Source organism: Phascolarctos cinereus, unplaced genomic scaffold (genome assembly GCF_003287225.1).
Source record: "Phascolarctos cinereus isolate Bilbo 61053 unplaced genomic scaffold, phaCin_HiC Scaffold_5;HRSCAF=322, whole genome shotgun sequence".
Taxonomy (NCBI): Eukaryota; Metazoa; Chordata; class Mammalia; order Diprotodontia; family Phascolarctidae; genus Phascolarctos; species Phascolarctos cinereus.
Window position 1 is genome coordinate 107,236,513 of NW_027555958.1, and position 21,264 is coordinate 107,257,776.

At 39.2% G+C, this 21,264-nt stretch overlaps 1 long non-coding RNA gene across 7 annotated transcripts in view; it reads left to right on the forward strand.

Moving 5' to 3' along the window:
* LOC110208521 (uncharacterized) overlaps positions 1-21,264 on the forward strand; it is a 107,450-nt gene that overhangs the window by 27,232 nt on the left and 58,954 nt on the right. For 6 of the 7 annotated variants that reach the window (XR_013486920.1, XR_013486919.1, XR_013486921.1 and 3 more), the window contains one exon: positions 3,127-3,214. The exons of the other annotated variant lie outside the window; for it this stretch is intronic. This is a non-coding gene — a long non-coding RNA (uncharacterized LOC110208521). The remainder of the gene's footprint in view (positions 1-3,126; positions 3,215-21,264) is intronic. 7 annotated transcript variants of the gene reach the window in all.

Here is a 21,264-nt window from a genome sequence, read left to right on the forward strand (position 1 = left end):
AACAAGAAAGAATCCATTCAGGTCTCTTAAACACCAACTTGTTTCCTTTTCCTCATTAACAAAGAATAACGTATGGCCACATTAGCTTTGACCTTATACGATTCCAATGGATTTCCACTTATTTTAGCCATCAGTTCATAAATGCTCATCTTGGTTTAAAACTCTACCAGAGTATTGACTCCATCTCTGCCACTGCCTTTAACACCTTTTTCCATTGGCTCTATCTGCATAAGATTGGATGGCAGACAAGCTTCCCCATGATAGCTTTTGCCATCTGCAGCAGCTATTTTCTGATCTCTTCACCTCACTGCTTCTCCTCATTCAAACTTCAGCTGCAAATATTTTTCTCCCTTGACTACAGCTCCCTTTCTACTATTACTCATTATTTATCTCTATAGTTGTATTATTTTTAGCAAAGTCTTTGGGGATACAGTTTGTACAAATATCACATTACAAAATAAAGAAGAAGTATAATATAGAAGCATCTTGAACTCCCCGGTCTCTTGGATTAAAAAAAAATACAGCCAATTTGAAGCTCCATCATCATATTTTTAAACATTTATTCTGTAGGGTTCCTATGTGTTCCACATTTTGTGAGAAACTCATGATGTCAATCAACTGGAGCTCCCAGGCCCAGAGTTTTCATTTTGTTTCTCTTCCAGGATGTTGGCCAACTCCTCCCTTCTTGCACAGCACATTTTGAGGAGATAGCATCGACGTCAAGAGAGGGTTTTTCTTCCACTGTTGTTTTCCAGATTCCCGTGGAGGCGGCAGGAGCAATACATGCACCTTCTAAACAGTGACTTATCACAAGACATGTCATAGATACCAGCAGGCTCTTCCTTTGCTTTTAAAATAGAAACATCTCCTTTGGCAAGCTATTATAAACCATGTCAGGGATTCTCCTTGAATATTCTATTTAAGAGAAAGGGCAGGGCATGGAGAGAAGTATATGTGTATGTGTGTGTGTTGGGGGAGTGGTTGGTGGCAGGGACTTCATTGTTGTAAATATATTACTATGTTCTTCCTTTCTTCCTTCCTTTCTTTTCTTCTTCTTCTGAAAAAAAAAACATCCATTCATCAGTGAGGAATCTGAACATATTTTGAAACTCAATAGCTATGGTGATGTTGGCAAAGAAGGGACAGTCTTGGGCTAGAGAGACAAAGGATCCTCTGGTTTTCTTCCACCATGTCATCACCAAGCGGATAAGGGACTCTTTTCTAAAAAAGTATATACCCAAAAAAGTGGGGGCTTTCCTTTCAGTAGCACCTGTGTTTCATGGTAGACTCTTATTAGCAAGGCTTCTTTCCCCTTGCATCTCAATACTCCCCAGCCAATCCCTCAGTGAGCTTTTCTGTGAGGCTTTCACACATTTTAGAACCTCTTAATTCCTTACCTTTTGTAGCCAGGATTCCTTGGTGTGACAGTGAGTTTGTAATGTCACTGCACAGTATGTTACAAAATGGAACGAGAATTCCTCCCTATTCCCATCATTATTCAATTTGCCCATGCCTCCCAGAGGCAACCCCACATCTGATTTAAATGAGAAATATTGAAGTAAAACTTCAAGACCTATGATAATTATCCAGGGATTTGCTTCATGCTATTTGTGAATGAAAGACCAGTAGAATTGCATTGTCTATATCTTTCTAAGACTTTCTAGTTAAAAGAAACACATTTTCAATTTAAAAAAATCCTTTTTTCAACCCACTAGTGGTTATAGGCTGAATATTACAGCTGTCAGTTAAATGCATTACATTTTCTTATAAATTAAACATATTCTTAAGAGGAAAGTTGCTTAGAGGACAAATTGCCAATTGCTTTTAACATAAAGACATAATTAAGCTAGATTCAACAACTAAATATGTCCCTTTACTCTGTTAGATATTTTTCTTTATAATGAATAGATTATATAGGTTTTTTTTTCTTTTCTCATTCTCTGTCTTTTTCTCTTTCTTGTTCCAAAGCTATCTCTCTCACAGGGATATTGTGAGGGTGTAGTTCATGCCTGTTGCTAAAGTATTTAATGGTTAAAAAAAAATACATTAAAAAATAGTGATGTTGAATATTTGAATACTTTCCCCCTCAATGTGCTAATTGTAGTCCCTCTTCCATCTCCCCCTCCCCCCCCAAAAAAAAGCACATTTCTTTATGACTACAGAATTTGGCTTACCATAAAAATGGAAGATGGTTGGAGATCTTCTGGAAATTTGCCACAGAACTTAGTGTATTGTATTTTAAAATGGGAATTACTCAGAGTGTTCATGTGCTACTTTTATTCTAAAGACCTGTGACAAATGTTTTGTTAGTTTTCCTTTTTGTTAAAACTAGTGGTATAGATATTTCTTCCTAGTAGTTACAATTAGCCTCTTAAACATAAACCACATATTTACCTGTGAAGTTTTAAACTGTGGCCACATGTAATTTATAGAAATGAAAAATCAATAAACCCTGCCCTTGCTCTAAATTGCCCTCGGTTGGCTCTCACTGTTCCCTTCAACCCAAGTCTAGACATTGAAATGGAAAAATCACCAAGCCTAAAGTCAGGAAGAGCTGAGTTTAAATCTGGCTTCAGATACTTACTAGCTCTGTGACCCTGAACAAGTCACTGAACTGCTCTCTGCCTCAGTTTCCTCATCTGCAAAATGGGAACAATAATAGCTCTTATTTCCCAGGGTGGTTACCCAGATAAAATGAGATAATAATGATAAACCACTTAGTACAGTGCCTGGCACATTAAAAGTAAGTGTAGCTGTTAGCTATTATTATTAACATCCCCTATCCCTGGGGCCTGTATTATGAAAAAACCTGAAGTAAATGGTGATGGTTATCAGGAGAGATGTGATGTCAAATATTTTCTATAAATATCTGAACTACTGCTATGACATAGAATTACATTTTGTCTACATCAGAAGTTCTTCACAGTTTAGGTCTGTAAATTTGCTTGTTCAAAATATTTTGATAACTGTTTTAATATAATTGGCTTCTTTTATGCATTTAAAAATGTGACTGGTGAGGGATGAATCTGTAAGGGGAGATGCCTCAGGACCTTCTTTCTTCTGAAGCTTTATTGCCCCATAAGTGGGACTTGGTCTTTCTGCTGCATTTGTCCTTTCCTCTTTTAGGTAGAGAAGATTGGAGTCTCTGACCTTGGGAATTCAAAAGATCAACAGATGTGCTCCAGTATTTCAGCATTGCAGAGTCTGGATTGCAGTGAGTGACCTTTGGAATATTAGCCCAGAAATAGTCAAGACAAAAACTCATATTGGGGGTGTGTGTGTGTGTGTGTGTGTTGTGTGTGTGTGTGTGTGTGTGTGAACACAGTAGGTGCTCAAGAAAAGCATCCTCCAGGTACTCCAAAACCATTGGGGTGGGGGATATATAGTAGCCTGGCTTTTGGATAGACTGGCTGAACGCCCACGCTACAAATGTCTTACTGAATTCTTATTATTTGTCATTTTTACTGCACAGCATGCAGTACATTCATATCAGTCAGTGAAGCAACAGTAGTTTTTTAAGTCCTCTTGAAACCATTCAGCCTGCTGAGCTTCCATGTTCTCTTGGGAATCCACTGGGTACTCTACTTCCTTAAGTGCTAATTCATTTTTATTTGTCTTGCAATATTTATTTGTAAATATTTGGATGATCTGGAGGCTGTTTTCCCTCCTGTGATTAACATTTCCCCTGTTGGCTTAATTGCTTGTAGTCAAAATCTTTAACTGAGTTTTCTTCCTTCTGAAATCTTGGATAAGGTTCCATCTGTTTTTCTTTACATTCCCCTATTGCACAATTTCTGACTCCTTCCTCTTTGATTGTGGATTCTCTTGGGGCTTGACCTCAAAGCTATCCCAGCCTCTTCCCACACTGGGGAATTCACTTTTGATCAGTCTCAAACTCTGACCCAAGTGATTTCAAGGGGGCGGAACTAGTTTCAGATGGCTGCCAGCCTCTTTTGTTTCCAGCTTTGCAAAGCCTCGCAATGCACTCTGGTGCACTGTCCCCCTTCTCTCTGTTTCTCAGTTCTCTAGTTTTTGCAGGACAAGTAGCCGTGTTGCCATACTGGGATAGCACAGCAGACTTCTGACTTTTGGCTTTTCATGGTACAGCAGAAAGGGTGCAGAGTTGAGTTCTGTTGCTATTGGGTGGGTTTATGCCATTCTGACAAAGTGGTGGTGCCCAGTGGTTTGAGTGAGAGCATCAGGAATTAGAGATTAGCCTTCTCTGTTGTTAGTTCAGCATGTTGTTCCCATGTTAGGGTTATTAGTGTCTGTAGAAACAGGTGAAATTGCTTTATCTCTTTGTGAGTAATTCCTGTCTCAGAGATGTTCAAAAGGTCATGAGGATCGGAGAAAATGTCTAGTCCTCCATCTTATTGGTCACATTCTTTCTCCCACTTTGCTTTTAGTGTTTTTGCGAGCAAAAAAAGGCTGATATGATATGCTGAACTCTTTGTTCTGTTTGACTTCCTTGAGACAAAGGGTATGAATAATTTGATGACTTTTCTCTAATAATTGTTATTTTCCAGCATTATAGGATCAGTTAAAAAATCTACCAAGTATATTAGTATGCTTATCTTCCTACAGCCCTTTTAAGCTTTTTAAAAACTTTTTTACATTTTTGTCATCTTTCTATATTGCGGAGTATAAGATGAAACCTCAGAGGACTTTTAATGTATGTTTCTCTTATTATTAGTGATTTGAAGCACATTTTCATATGATAATTCATATTTTGCTAGGTGGTGGAGTATATGGAGTACAGGGCATGAAATCAGGAAGACTCATCTTCCTGAGCTCAAATATGGCCTCAGATACTTATTAGTTGTGTGACCCTGGTCAAGTCACTTCTCCCTGTTTGCCTTAGTTCCTCATCTTTCAAATGAACTGGAGAAGAAAATGATAAACCACTCCAGTTTCTTTGCTAAAAAAAAATCCCAAATTGGGTCATAAAGTGTCAGACATGACTGAACAAGAAATGTTTTGAAAATTGTTTATATCCTTTGCCTACTTATCTGTTGGGAAATGGCTCTTACATAAAGAGAAGGGCTGGGAATTCCCTCTACTAGTGAAGATTGGCAACTTCTGTGCAACTAATAGTTTTAAAGAATTGCCTAGACTACTAGGAGGTTAAATGACCTGCTCAGAATCACATGGTCTGTATGTGTCAGAGGCAAGACCTTAACCTTGGTCTTCTTGGCTTGTGTACTTCATTTATTATATTAAAATTTTATATTTGTGTTCTTAATTTCAAAATAAGGAGGGTAATAGGATCATATATTTAGAACTAGAAGGGACCTTTGAGGCCATCAAGGTCAACTCCACTCATTTTACGAATGGGGAAACTGAGGGTGAGAGAGGTTAAATGCCTTGTCTGTGGTCACACATGTGGGAAGTGTTTGAGGCAATAATTGAACTCTGCTCCTTCTGACTTCCAGCGCAGTGCTCTAAACACTCTACCACCCACCGTGTTGAACATTTTATATATCTCTTAAACAAAAAAAAAAATCAAAATCCCAAATTAAATGCTTTGTGTTTTCACGTGGCATGTGATTGTTTTTCTGGGACTCTTGGTAGACCAAAGTGTTCCTTCCCTGCTTTTAAGACTGTGCCATTTCCATAAGTAATTGCCTTGAAAGCATCTCTTTTTCAGTTAGAAGTGATCAAGCAGTCTGTAAGATCTTGCCTGTACCATGTGTTCCTTGATCTTGCCGCTTCAAAGTGAAGCAAGTCTTCTGGGGACATTCCATTTTGATGGTGATCTGGGGAGATAAGCATCCTTCTGTGTTCCATTAGGAACTGTGCTCTAAAGGTTCTTACTGCCGCATCATAGCTTTCTCCAGATGTGATCAGTTTATTTATCAGTAAAACCAAGACCTATCTAGCATATGTTAAGAAATGACCTCTAGGCTTCTTCTTTTGCACAAATCAAGTGTTGTCACTATTTACCAAATGACATTTTCACAAGTGTCCTTTAGTTACTTGGAATTTGCTTCTCCTATCAGAAACTGCATTTAGGGAACACTAAAGACCATCCTTTCTAACTGTGTACACAAGTTCCCAATAGCCTGTATCAAACCATCTGTTCTATTAAGCTTTTTCTTCTGTTGTTGTAGCTCTTTCCTCAGGAGGAAAGGGTTTGTGATGATAATGTCCCACCTGCTTTCCCTGGAATGATTTTTATTATCTGCCTTAAAAAAAATTGCCCCCTGAAGAATAGAGGGTAAAATGTTGGTTTCTGATTCTCATTCTGTTACTCCACGTTGTAACTTCATCACTTATCTTTTAGACTTATCCATTAGCTGACTGCAAACAGCTGCAAAACCTCTTTGGGAACAGTTTCGAGAGCAAAAGGTCTGATTGTGATTTGTAACCCACAGATGTGAAGAATAGTCAGTTCTTGACTTATTCAGGCCTAAAGGAGGTGTGCTCTTCGAGGGTTGCTTTTAGACAAGTTAGGATCCTGGCCTGAAGTGAAATGAGGATCTCATCTCTGAGGGGGGACGTTTGACATAGTGGAAAGTGGGCTGGGTTTGAGATCAGAGGATAGGAGTTGAAATCCCATATGTGCCACTTATTCTCTGTGTGATCCTAGACCAGCCCATCCTCTATGTACACCTGTATGTGTGACTTTGGATGAATTAATTTGTGTCTCTGTTTCCTCATCTATAGAAGAGGCAGCTGGACCAGGTGGCCTCCTAAGGTACCTTCCAATTTTGATCTGTCTCTCCCTTTTCCTTCTTCCACCAAAGTCTGATGATTAAATCATACATTCTTCAGTGCAAAACCATAATTGCTAATACCATATAGAATTTTTAGAACTGGGAATAGGATCTTTCACATACACAAACATATACACACATACATATACATACACATGTATACTTATATTATACACACACACACACACACACACACACATATATATATATTTTTTTTAAATTTCCATCATGCTAAGTGTTTAGTCGAGAGTTCTTGATAATGAAAATCCTGATATATCTTCACAAGTATTATTTTGGTGATCTTATCTTTCTGCTTGTTGTTTGGTGAGGGGGGTGCTGTGCAACCTTTTATTGTTCTGTCAGCATCCCAGAGGGCAAGAATTATATGATTGTGTGTGTGTGTGTCTGTGTGTGTGTGTGTGTGTTCATGTGATTTGTTTTTGTTAAAACTCAGCACAGTTCATTAGCATAGGCTGAAGTTGGTATTCAAAGAAGATGCTACTGATGGTAATCACCATCATCTATGTGTCATTGTGGCTAAAAAAGCTGGTTGTTTTAACTGCCTTTTGAAAACATTATCTGTTTTATTACGCAGGATATGAAGAGACAAATAACTGTGGAATATTCTAGGCCAGAGAACTAGAATGACTTTTTTAGAGTTCTGAACTTTTCATCTGGGTAAAAAGGGATATTAATTTGGAAATTAAACAAATTTAATTCAAGGCACAAGGTTGGCTGCCAGGAAATGGGAATAGATAAAGAAAGATAAGGGCAGCTTAGCGGCTCAGCGAGTAGAGCTCTTGCCCTGGAGTCAGAAGCACCTGAGTTCAAATCTGGTCTTAGACACTTGACATTTACTAGCTGTGTGACCATGGGCAAGTCACTTAACCCCAATTGCCTCACCAGAAAAAAAAAAGATAAAAAAGATGAAGTTCCTATTTTAGCAGAGGGGAAGAATTGTATACATAGCTATAATATAAGAAAATCTTCAGCATTCTCAAAAGATTGGTCCAAGAAATCTCTCTCTCTCTCTTTATCTCTCTCTCTCTCTTTATCTCTCTCTTTCTCTCTCTCTGTCTCTCTCACACACACACACTACACACACACACACACACACACACACACACACACACCCCTTTATATATGTAGAGATTGATTTAATCTCCTAATTTGTCTTTCTCATCTTTCTCAATTTCAATGCATCACCCAGCTGGTAAATGATTTTCCTAGAATGCAGACTTGACAATGTCATTCCTCTCCTCAATCTAAACTTAGTTTGGTCTTTAAATGCTGTCATAATTTGGTCCTCATCTCCTTTTCCAACCTTGTTATATGATTCCCTTCCTGGTATTTTGTGGTTCAGCCTGACTGACCTCCTGCTTGTCATTTCATTTCCATTTCCATGCCTTTAGACTTGCTGTTTCTCCCATTTCTGAAAGGCATTCCTTCTTTATCTCTAATTCAGAATTCTTTGTTTTATTCAACATTCAACTCAAAAATCACCTTTAACCTGAATTCCTTTTTGATGATCCCAGCCAATAGTGCCCTCCCCACCAAATCACCTTGTAATATTTGTTATATTTTGTATATATTTCAGTCAACAGGCATTTATTATGCAATTACTATGTTCCAGGTACTATGCTAAGCACCATTCACACAATTATGTACAGACATGATATATATGAGATAAATTGAGATAATCAACAGAAGGAAGGCACTAACATTAAGAGGAATTGGGGGGGGGGTCAGAGCCAAGATGGCAGAATACAGACAGCAACCCAGCTGAACTCTCCCAGTAAACCCCTCAAAACAACTTTAAAATAACTCCTCAAATCAAATTTTGGAGCAGCAGAGCCAAGATAAGGTCAGAGTGAGACATTTTTCTTAAGACAACTTAAGAGGTTGTCAGGAGAGGTCTGTGACACTGTGGTGGGAACCCACCTGGAGCAGAGCAGTAGCACAAATGGTAGGCTTTGGAGGCAGCTGCAATAGCTTTGGGCAGTCTCTCAGCCCAGGGACGGAAAGGGGGTTGGACAGCTGGTCAGAAAGAGATTTAAAAGGACCGTTTGCTGTCATTCGGTGCAGCTGGCACTGGTTGGCAATTCTGTTGCACATTCCTAGCTCTGGGTCATAGTTCTAGGATGCAGAGGAGCACTTGTTCTAGGCCATAAGCAAGCAGGACCCATGGTTATGGTTCCAAGGAATAGAGGAGCACTAGCTCTTGTGGCTACAGAGGAACAGGGGTCCTTCATGAGTAAAAACCAGAGCACAGATCAGGAGAGCAGTGACCACACCTCTCCCTAGATCACATCATCTTGGAAGCACCAAAAACATGCAGACTCTCAGAACTAGCTCGAAAAACAACAGTATGAAAAAGGCTGAAGCTTGGGACAATGCTTCCCCATTCTCAGTGAGCAGAGCCCTACTTTATCATAAAGTGCAAAGTCAGGGAATAGGCTGGAAAAACGAGTAAACAACTGACCATAAAAATCTATTACAGTAGCATGGAAAACCAAGACATAAACTGGAAAGAAGAAAACAATGTAAAACTAGCTATACGCAAAGCCTCCAAAAATGCTAATTGGACTCCAGCCCAATAAGAATTCCTGGAATAGTTAAAGAAAGAGATAAAGAGTATTAGAAGAAAAATTGGGAGAAGAAATGAGAGTGATATAAGAAAATTATGAAAAAAAGAATTAGCAACTTGGTAAAAAGAGGAACAAAAATACTGAAGAAAATAATACCTTAAAAATCAGAATTGGCCAAATTGTAAAAGAGTCACAAAAATCCACTGAAGAGAAGAACTTCTTAAAAAGCAGAATTGGCCAAATGGAAAAAGAGGTACAAAGACTCATTGAAGAAAATAATTCCTTAAAAATTAGAATTGGGCAAGTAGAAGATAATGCCTCCACAAGACGTCAAGAAACTATAAACAAAGTCAAAGAATGAAAAAATAGGTTAGAAGAAAATGTGAAATATGTTTTGCTTAATTTCATGTATAATTGATACCATTTTGCTTATCTTTCTCAATGGATGGGGGAGAGGTGGGAAGAAGGCAGAAAATTTAGAACTCAGAATTTAAAAAGAAAAGAATATAAAAATAAGTAATAAGTTTTAAATATATATACAGTGGGATTGGTAAAAAGCTTCTTATAAAAAGTGGGATTTTATTTGGAACTTGAAAGAAGCCTGGTAAGCTAGGGGATGGATAAGAAGGATGAGAATTCCATGCATGGGAGATGGGTAGGGGGACATGCAGTGTCTTGCACAAAGAACATCAAGGAAGCCAGTGTCATTAGATTGAAGAGTGCTGAGGGAGAGTGAAGTGTAAGAAGACTAGGAAGTTATGGGGGACTAGATCTTTGAATGCCAAATGATTTTATATTTGATCCTGCAAGCCACTGGAGTTTATAGAATGTGGCAGGGTTGGTAGGGTGGTTACATGACCAGATGTGCATTTTAGAAGATCTTTTTTTTTTGTTTGTTTATTTTTAGGCAGTTAGGGTTAAGTGACTTGCCCAGGGTTATACAGCTAGTAAGTGTCAAGTGTTTGGTCTGAGGCTGGATTTGAACTCCCGTCCTCCTGACTGCCCCTAGATAAATTGGAGATAATCAACAGAAGGAAGGCACTAACATTAAGAGGAATTGGGAGGGGGGGATCAGAGCCAAGATGGCAGAATATAGACAGCAACCCAGCTGAACTCTCCCCGTAAACCCCTCAAAACAACTGTGCCACCTAGCTGCCCCTAGAAGACCACAGGGTGGAGGATGGTAGAGGATGGAGTTGGGAGAGAATTGAGCCCGGGAGACCAACCTGAAGACTATTGCAGTAATCTAGGTGGGAAGAGATGAGAGCTTCCACTATACATGCTTATGGCTGCATTTGCTAAATCACGATACACATTTCTAAATCCTGCCCACCAATTATGAAAAGATTTTTATTAATTTTGGCTAGTAAGCTTCTATCTTTCTTGATGGGGGTGGGAAGGGTAGTCCAGAATGTAGAGAGAAAGTAGCAGCAGAAGAGCAGCTGGCCCTAGTTTCCTACTTCCTTTATTCCCAAGCTCTCCTAAGTGGTTTCGTTTGTTTATTTTTTGCTTTTATTTCATTTCTAAGGTGATGGGCTCATCTTAGGGGCAAGATTACAGATGTGAGGAAGTTTTGTGCTCAGTTATTGGAGCTCCAGAGCAACAGCAGCAGCAGCAGCAGCAACAGAAAAACATCAGTGGCAGCAGCTCACAGAGGGGAGGATTCTGTGGTGGTTACTGCTGCTGCTACTGTCACTGTGCCTGCTTCATGACTGTTCTTGCTTCAGCTCCTCCCAAGCTGGCAAGAGCTGTCTCTTGCTCTCTGGCTGCTGTTTCCAAGAGAGCAAGAGCTAATAGTAGAGAGAAGAGCTCAGATGAGCTGCATAGGCTCATGTGCCTGGGCTAAGGGCTGGGTGTAGAAGATTGTGGTGCTGCTGTGTCTTAGGAGGTATGGATAAGTAGAGCACAGGGAGTGTGGGAGCCTGATGGGGAATGACTGCCTACCCACTTGCCTGCCTCCCTTCTGGCCTGCTTGTCTGGGGAGGAGCTCACGGGAGTAACGCTATGGTGAAATCTGTCACGGGTCTAGGCAGAGGAAGGGAGAGTATCTGAAGCAGGGAGCAGCTGCTAGTTTGCTGCACAGTTATGCTTCCCTCTTCAGTTTCAGTATTTTCTTCCTTTGCCCTACCCTTCACACCTCTAGGGTACGTGCACCCTTCTTTGGAGTCCATTGTATTAAATAGTATCTAATTTAATTACTGCTATTTGGCCCTGAGGGAAGTTCATTTAAAATTAGTAGAATGTAAAAGGTTGTGTTTTGTTGTTTTTTTAAACAATTACTGAAATGACAATTGGTTGTCACTCTTTTTGGCAGTTGGACATTGAGAGTGAGTTTCTTTTATTTCAGAGCTGTCTGGGATAAAAGTAGTACTTTCACTGTGCTTCTCAGTGAGTGAGATTTGTGTCCTGCGCAAATGGATTTTTTTTTCTATTTGTTTTTCTAGCAGTTATCTCCACATCTGTAGTTAGCTATTTCTGCCATGGCTGTGACAATCTGGATTCCTCTTCCTCCATTAGCTTATTTTTTTATCTTCTATATTTGTCACCAGATGGTTGTTTGATACCATTTAAAAACCCAGCACTAATATCTAGTTACATGAAAACATAAAAAGGGAGAGAAAGAGGAGTAATATTCTTTTCCCCAAACTACTATGTAAATAATTCAATATGATAATTTTGCATAAATTGGGTTGACCTCAGTTTATTACCTCTCCCTCTTAGTCTTCATAGAAATTTATGGATAGAGATACTATTCAGTACTTGACAGGCAGAGATAAGTATTTTGATAGATTTTCCCTACCCTTCATTTTACTTTCAATAATACTCATGATTTCCTTCCAAACCATTCCTACTTTGAAACTTTCCTCCTACTGTCAAGGGCCCTGCCATCCTCCCAGTCACCCAAACATCCTCTATTGTTACTCTCATTCCCCATATCCAATACTCTGCTAAATCTTATTATTTCTACTTTTGTAACATCTCTCATATACGCCCCCCTTTTGTCTTCTAACACTGCCACAACCCTGGTGCGGGGCCTCATCACTTTACGCCTGGACTATCACGGTAGCATTCTGATTGGCCTCTCTGCCTCATGTCTCCTCTATCTCTGTTTCCTTCCTCTCTTTTGCTGTCAGGTTAAGCTTTCTAAATCACAGGTCTACTAACCATGTTACCTCCTTTCTCAATAAACTCCAGTGACTCCATATCGCCTCCAGAATGAAACATCCAGTCTTCTGTTTGGCATAATCTGACCTTCTCCTACCTTTCCAGTCCTTACACCTTACCTTGCCCCATATACTCTGTGACACTGATTTCTTTGCTTTTCCTCACACCAGACACACCATTTCTCAACCCCTGACGTTGTCACTGGCGATCCCCTACGTCTGGAATGTTTTCTCTCCTCGTCTCTGCTTCCTGTCTTCCCTATCTTCCCTCCAAATCCCAGCTAAAATATCATCTTTTCTGAGAAGCCTTTCTTGATCCCCCTTAATGCTGTGCCATCTCCCGTTTCTCCTACACACGTCTTGTTTGTATAGAATAATTTTCACGTCGTTCCCCAGTTAGACAGTGCACTCCTTGAGATCGGGGACTACCTTTTACCCTTCTCTGTCTCCTTATTGTTTGGCACAGTGCCTAGCACACGGCGGGGAACTTATTAAATGCTTACTGGTTGACTGATGTACAAACAATGGTATTGCATAGAGTTGACTTAAAGTTTGAAATGGCATTTACTGTTAGTGTACCAACACCATTGACTTTGATATAAGGAGAGATCTGGGTTGGGAGCCTACATCTGATACTAGTTGTATTGCTATTGCCAAGTCGTTCTGCCTTTCTAACTCAGTTTCTTTATCTGTAAAATGAAGTAACAATAGTTACGTCAAGGTGAAAGAAAGAAAGGAAGGAAGGAAGAGAACCCACTTTAGAATGCAAGTCAATAACGATTTTATTCTGTACATATTTATACATTAGCAGGAAGAAGCATCAGTTGGCTCAAGTGGACTACTGAGGATAACGTATATAGAAAACACATAATATTAGTTCACAGCCTTGGTCTCAGGGGGAGTTCATTGTGCTTCAGAGATTTTTAAATCTGTTATTTTGTCATTAGCCTCAGGGGCCTGAGACAGAGTTAAACTCTGTCTTTTGGTTACCCTTCCTAAGAACTGGGGAAAGGCAAAATATAAGGATTAGATGTGATTACCTGATTGTATTAAAAATGTAGGTTTTATCTAATAAGGGACAATGCAGCACCCCACCCTCCTCTCTGCTATCACACATGTAATATCTGTCTCTCAGGACTATTGTGGGAAGAAATATAATACATGTACGTAAAGTGTTTTGTAAACTAAAGTGAAACGTCAATAGCATATCTAATTATTCCTAATCATTTGGTATCTGTTTCGTACTAGTACTTTAAGGGAAAATATGACACACCCCTGAGGGTGTATTACTACTGTCCGCCAAGGTTTTAAACCTTCACTGTGACTCAAGAAATTTGTTATCTCAAAATAAGTACTTGCATGTTATAGAGAACAGAATTTTATAGCATTAAAATGTGTGTATGTATACATGAATATGTGAAGTCCCACTCCGATTCCATACTGTCATGTGGAATTAATCTTATATTTTTAAGACTATTTTATCTATCTATCTATCTATCTATCTATCTATCTATCTATCTATCTACCCAAATGTTTCAAGTTTAAGCTTCAAGTGCTACTCAAGGACCAAGGTAGCTCAATCTGGAAAGATTCATCTCCAGTAGACTGGTTATGGTGAATTCTCTGGCCTTGACAATCCATGAGCCAAAGAAAAATGAAAAAATGCTCTCTGTCCTCTGTTGTCTCCTAGTGCTTCAGCAGTGATTTTGGTGGAGCAGCAGAAAAGGGAACAAAAATGCTAAGAATCACAATTTTTAGGCCATCTATAAACATTAATTGTTGGTGTCCTGTGAGCTTTTTTTTTTCAATGATCAATGAATCAATATACTCCTGGAAGAGCTGGTGTAAATATTGACACTTTAGAGAGAAATGAAACAGGAAGGAAGTTGTGGCTAAATGGAGAGATGGCTCTTCTCCATGAAGAGGCTAATAGTGAGAGTCAATTTTATTGTGTTCTCTACAGCAACAAGAAATATTGTTTCATGGAACAAATATTTGGCCGTCTTATCTTGTAGCACTTGTGATGACCATAAACAAAAGGATAACCTCAAAAGCAATGGCAGTTTAAGCACTAACATCTGTTGCAGAGAAGTTCTATGAAGAACTTGAAATTATCCTTCAAATCAATTCAACATATACTTTGATAATTAATGATTTTATTGTGAAAGTGGGTACAGGGCAGGACAGAAAAAAAGACATGTTGGAAAAAAAGGCATGTTGGAAAATGTGGTCAGGTTTAAGAAATGAAAGAGACTAAATACTTATAGATTGCTCAGAAACCTCTCCTATACATCATGATATGTTTATAGGTATATATGCATGTGTTTGTGTGTGTATATATATGTATATATGTGTATATATGTATATGTGTGTGTGTATATACATATATATATACGTGTATATATATATATATATATATATATATATATATAGACACATAATATTTTCTTTACAAGAAGATCAAAGATAGTAGCCATGGTGTACATTGTACGACATACCAGAGATGATCATAGGATCATAGATGGAGAGCTGGAAGAGGCATTATAAGCCCAATAATCTAACCCCCTTCATTTTACAGATGAGTAATTAAGACCAAGAGATCTTAAGTGATTTTCCCGAGGTCATGAAGATAGAAAGTAGTAGAGGAAGGAATTTCATGCAGGTCCCCTCATCTTGCAGTTATCCTTTACAATTTGACAGCTAAGTGAAAGATGGATAAGAGCGGGGAAATACTTGAGGCAGGGAGACCACCCAGAAGGTTATTGCAGAAGTTCAGGCATAAAGTGATGAGGGCCTTTGCCAGGGTTGTGGCAGTGTCAGAGGAGAGACAGGGTAGGAGAATATATGAGGGTTGTTATAAAGGTGGAAATTACAGGACTTGGCAGTATATTAGATATAGGGAAATGAGAGTGAGTGAGGGGGTTGAGGGTGACCTACATTGAGAGCCTGGGTGACTGGGAGGAGGGTGGTAGCCTTGACAATAATAGGGGAAGTTTGGGAGGTTATTGAGCAGGGGGAGGGGGTCGGTAGGCTCAAACCTATGATTTAGGAAGCTTAATTTGACAGTGAAATGGAGGATAGACTGGAGTAAAGAATGACTTGTGGCAGGGGGACCAACCAGAAGGCTATTGGAATTGCCTGGGTGTGATGTGGTAAGGGTCTGCACCAAGATGGTGGAAGTGTAAACTCAATTAACTTTTACAATGATATATTTACTATAGAGATATATAGCAAGAGCACAGGTTACAAACATTTCCTCCTCACACTTGGGATACACTCTCCCCCATACCTCCATGGGCCCTGGGGAGAGTGGGCTCAGACTTAATGCATTTTCTCTTTAACATTCTCCTCTATCAGCTCACTTCCAAATATGACATTATTGATGGGTGCGTGAGTTTGCATTTCTGCTGCTGCTGGAATGGGTTAGACACATAATCATGCCTTTCTGGAAGCAGGCTCTCAGACTTCTTCCACATCAAACCTCCATTTACATACAGGTAATTCACTGCCCAACTTAAATTTAACAAAGATGTGTACTGAAGATGGAAGCAAGGGCAATTATTAAGAGATGAATACAAGATAATGTCATCATCCTATAGCAATAGTGTCAAGAGTGCTAAAGTTCAACATGTACTACGTCTGGCAAAGAAAAGCCATGGATGACAAAAAGGCATGTTTTCTCCTTTAGCTATACTAGGAAAAATAAGAGGATCAAGGAAAATGTCTGGGTTGATGGAATTATGATGATTTATAACAGAGAAAAAGGCAGAAACTCATTGTGCTTTCACTCTGCTATGGTGAATGGCATTTACATGGAAAGAACAGAACAATGAGGGACTTGGTACCCAAGATAGGTTAGGAAATGGCAGGAGAGAGCAAAGACTTGTCTTTTGCCTTTCTTTTTATGTCTAATGCTTATGGGGGACATCTCCTGATCTATATCTTGCCATTGGACCCAGATGGCTCCAAAAGAGAAAGTGAGGCTGGTGACTTTGCACTGCCTTCCCTTACTTAAATCCAATTCACTTGCAAGTCATGATATCACCTTCCTGACATCAAGGTTCTCTTCAAGAATGAAGGGCAAAAACAACAATAATGCTTAGCACATTGCCTAGCATGTAGTAGGCACTTAATAAATGTTTACTGACTGACTTGATGAGTTCAGAGCCCCAGATTGTAGATGTCCTCTGGTATTAAAGGATTTTGCAGATGTAATGGCTGATCCATTGTCCACGTTATATTTGTAATATCATAGATTTAGAGCTGGAAGGACCCTTACAGGTCGACTAGTCTAATATCCTTATTTTAGACATGAACAAAGTGAGACCCAGGAAGGAGTTACTTGACTAATATGTATAACCAATAAATTGCAGAACTGTGATTTGAATCCAGGTCATCTGTCCCCAATCCAGTCCTCTTTTGATTGCATCATGTGACCTTTCAAACTTAAGCTTACATGGAGGAAGTCTAAGAGGTAAGACAGTTTTGGAAGTGGCTAAAGCTCTTTGAATTTTCCCAGAAAAGAGAAGAGAAGAATGTCTACAAATTATAGACTAGTGGTCTTGTCTTCCATTCCTGGTTTTAAAAAATGAAAATATATTATTAAAAGGGTGGTTAGTGAACTTCTAGAAAAAGAAAGGCTGAAAACAAAAAGACATCTTTTCTTCATCAAGCACACTGTGATGTTGAACTGATCTGATTGTCTTTTCTGACTGGCTAGGTAAGGGAAGTGCTGTAGACTTTTGACCTAGGTTTTACCAAAGCATTTACTCAAGTCTCTCCTGCTATTGATGTGGAAAAGAGGATTGGACTAGACGGTAGTATGATTGAATGGGGCCAGAACTGGTTCATAGGATCACAGATTTGGAGCTAAAAGAGACCATGGGGATCTTCTAGTTCAGTCTCCTCATTTTATGGATTAAGAAACTGAAGTGCAGAGAAGTGGTGACTTGCCTAGGTATTCTTTCTGCTGTTCTGTACTGTCTTCTTTGAATGGTTGTACCCAAAGAGCAGTCATTAATGACTCAATGTCAACATAACAGAAAGTGTACAGTGGAGTGGTCTGGGGATCTGTGCTTGACCCTATATTGGTAAACATTTTTATCAGTGTCTTAGATAAAAGCATAAATGGCATGCTTATCTCATTTGTCTGTGGAGTGATCACAAAATCACTGCGTGACAGACTTGATAGTCAAGTGATCTAGAAATGTGCTAGAAAATTGGGTTTATTCAAATAAGGTAATTTTAATAGGAATAAATATAAAATTGTATGCTTGAGTTTTAAAAGTAGCTATGACTAACAATTCTGATAGCCATGGCAAGTGCCACAACTGTGCCCAGGACGTAATGCCATGTGTTGGAGGAAAGGCAATATAAAATTGGGTGATGCCACTAGGAAAGTAGAACTAGATTGTGTAGGAGCTGATCAGTCACTGGCTCAGAAGAAGAGCTTATTGTTGTTTAGATTTTTTTTTCAGTTATGTCTGACTGTTTGTGAGCCCTTTTACGGTTTTCTCGGCAAAAATACTGGAGTGATTTGCTATTTCCTTCTCCAGCTCATTTTACAAATGAGGAAACTGAGGCAAATGGAATTAAATGATTTGTCCAGTGTCACATAGCTAGTAAGCGTCTGAGTCCAGATTTGAACTCAGGAAGATGAGTATTCCTGACTCTAGGCCCACCCAGCACTCTATCCACTGTGCCATCTAGCTGCCCCTGGGAAGAAGAACACTGGCTTTTTAATTCAGCTAATTATTCTTGTAATGAGATTGGTTGTTTTATCAAGTGAAGGAAAAGTACTATCTGTGCCCTCTAAAATATGGGTGTCCTTGTACCATCATGATGGTAGTTCCAAAAATCAGTTTCACAACCATAAAATGGCAGATTTGTGGCTAGGTGGTAGTTGTCTGAGTAAGGTCAGGGGTTGTTAGTGGACTGCAGGCTCGATGTGAACCATATGTATGGTATGGTAGGCAGGAAAGCTAATGCAATCTCAGACAGCAGTAGTGTCCACGTCTGGTGGGCTGATGAACCCGCTGTTCTCTGGTCAGTCTGTGGTCTCAAGTACTGTGCTTTTTTCTGGATGTCACATTTGATGAGGTACATTGATAAACCAAAGACAGGGAATCAGGATGGTGAAGGAACTCAAGTTAAAGCCACATCAAGATAAGTTGAAGGAACTTAGACTCTTTAGCTTGAAGAAAAGAAGGAAGTGTGTGTATGTGGTGGGGGGAGGTAGGGATGTGGTAGATGAAGAGCTGTCATGTGAAGAGTGGAAACCACTTGCTTTTTCCTGAATGGACAGAATTAGGAACAGTGGGCTGAAATTACAGAAGCAAATACAGCCCCAATATTAAGAAAAACTTCCCAACAGCTAGAGCTAATGAATGCAGAGAGGTCATTCAACCTTGGTAGGTAATGGGTTTTCCCCTCCTTGGTTGTCTTCAGGGCTAGATGACCTTTGTTATAGAGATTTCTGCTTAGGTGCAGATTTGACTAGATGGCCTTTGAACAAGGATATATGGGAGCCAATTTGTACAGGCTCGTGATAGCTGATTGTTAAATTTTCAGTATTAACACTTAAACCTCAGAAATCATCAAATATTACAAATGAGGGTTTGATTTTTTTTGTTGTTGTTGACTGTCCAGAACAGGGGTGGGGACCCTCTAGGCCCTCAAGTGCAGCCTTTTGACTGAATCTGTAGGTCACAGAACAAACTGGATTCAGTCAAAGGGTTGAATTTGAGGACCTAGAGGGCCACATGTGGCCTTGAGGCTGCAGGTTCTCCACCCCTGGTCTAGACTGAAGAAAGCAATGGAAAAATATTTAGATTAAATTTAAAAGTGTTTCATGTTTACATTATTTTTTTCATGGAGAGCTGTTAAACATTTAGCAGCATATCCCTGCCTCTGGGTCCCTTCAATCTCTGAGATTCTGTAATTCTGTGATCTCAACCCTAACACCTCAATGTTCCATGTTCTAAGCAAGAAAGTAGAAATTGTAGGGGAGAAGGTAAAATTGGGGAGGGGGGCAGCTAGGTGTAATGGATAGAGCATTGGCCCCAGGGTCAGGAGGAGCTAAGTTTAAATCCATCCTCAGACCTTTACTCACTATATGACCCTGGGCAACTCACTTAACCCCCAATGCCTCAAAAAAAAAAAGAAAGAAAGAAGGAGAGAGGAATTAAGGAAGTAAGGGAGGGAGGAAGGAAGGAAGGAAGGAAGGAAGAAAAAAGGTAAAATTGGAAATGATGACTGAACCGGAGCACACAGGGGAAGTCAGTGCAGAAGGCAACACCATCATAAGAGCATTAAGCGTTTTGTTTTCCCATCTCAGGGAAGAGAAGATGCTATGAGAATGGTGGAGGGAACCCAATAGATAATCTCACTCCTCAAAAATGGTAATTGAGAAGGCTACAATAACTATTGACTAACATACCTAATTTCTAATATCTATAAAAAAAACTTTATGAGAATAGTCTATCTATGTAGCAAGGATATCCTTGAAGAAAATAGGAGAAGGGAACACGTAGGCTTTCACAAAGGATTTTCTGTAGCAGCCCACATGTTTATAGCCACCCATCTGACTGAAAGATGCAGTAAATACAAGATCCTGCTGTGTTCTTTGTTTATAGATCACCAAAAAAGCATTTGGTTTGGTAGAGCACCATGCTAGTTGAAAAGCTCTCCTCAAGTGTATAAATGAAGGACGTATAAGATTGATAAATACAACCACAGTAGCCCTCATTTTTGTTTAAATTATAGCTACCATTTATGTAGCACTGTGTGTGTGTGTGTATATATATATATATATATATAAAATCTCATTTTATTCTCATAATAACCCTGTGAAGTGTGTATTATTATTACCCCCAATTTACAATAAGGAAACTGAGGGTGAGAGAGGTTAAATGAATTGCCCATGGTCACACAGCCAGTTAGTGTCTGAGGGGTAGGATCTGAACTCAAGTCTTCTGTACTCCAAGTCCAATATCCTATTCACTACATCACCTAGCTGCCTATCATCAATGTTAAGCAAGGCATAATACAGGGAGATATGTCCAGCAGAGGTATTTGCCACTGTCTGGAGAAAGGTCCTGCATAGAGTCCCAGTTGAAAAAGAATTTCTCATGGATGGCGAGTTCTTCTAGATGTTCTTGATTGTGGAATGATATCATCCTAAATGTATCAAGCCTCAGGACATTATAGAATCTCCATTAAGATCCATGATCACTCAAGAGAGACTGGCCTCATGGCAAAAATTGAAAAATGCCTGCTGTCTGGTCTAGAGATTTTCAATCTAGGAGCTGTGAACATATATGTATATGTATATATGTGTGTGTGTATGTGTATGTATGTATGTATGTATATATAAATTTTTTGATAACTGTATTTCAATATAACTGTTTTCCTTTGTAATACTATTTATTTTATTCTATTCATTAAAAAACATAATTTGGAGAAGAGGGTCCTAAACTTTACTAGATTACCAAAGGGGATCATGACAAAAAAGTAATAACCCCTGGTACATACTATGATATAATAATAACTAATATTAGCACAGCATTTTAAGGTTTGCAAAGTGCTTAACATATATTAACTTGTTTAATCATCAGAGCAATAGCCCAGTTAGGTAGAGGCTATTATCCCTGATGAGCAAACTGAAACTAAAAAGTTCAGTGATATGCGCATAGTCATTCAGCTAGTAACCATCAGAGGTAGGATTTGAACTCATATCTCCCTGACTCCACATCCAGCTTTCTATCCACTATGTCGTCTAGCTGCTTCATAAGATGC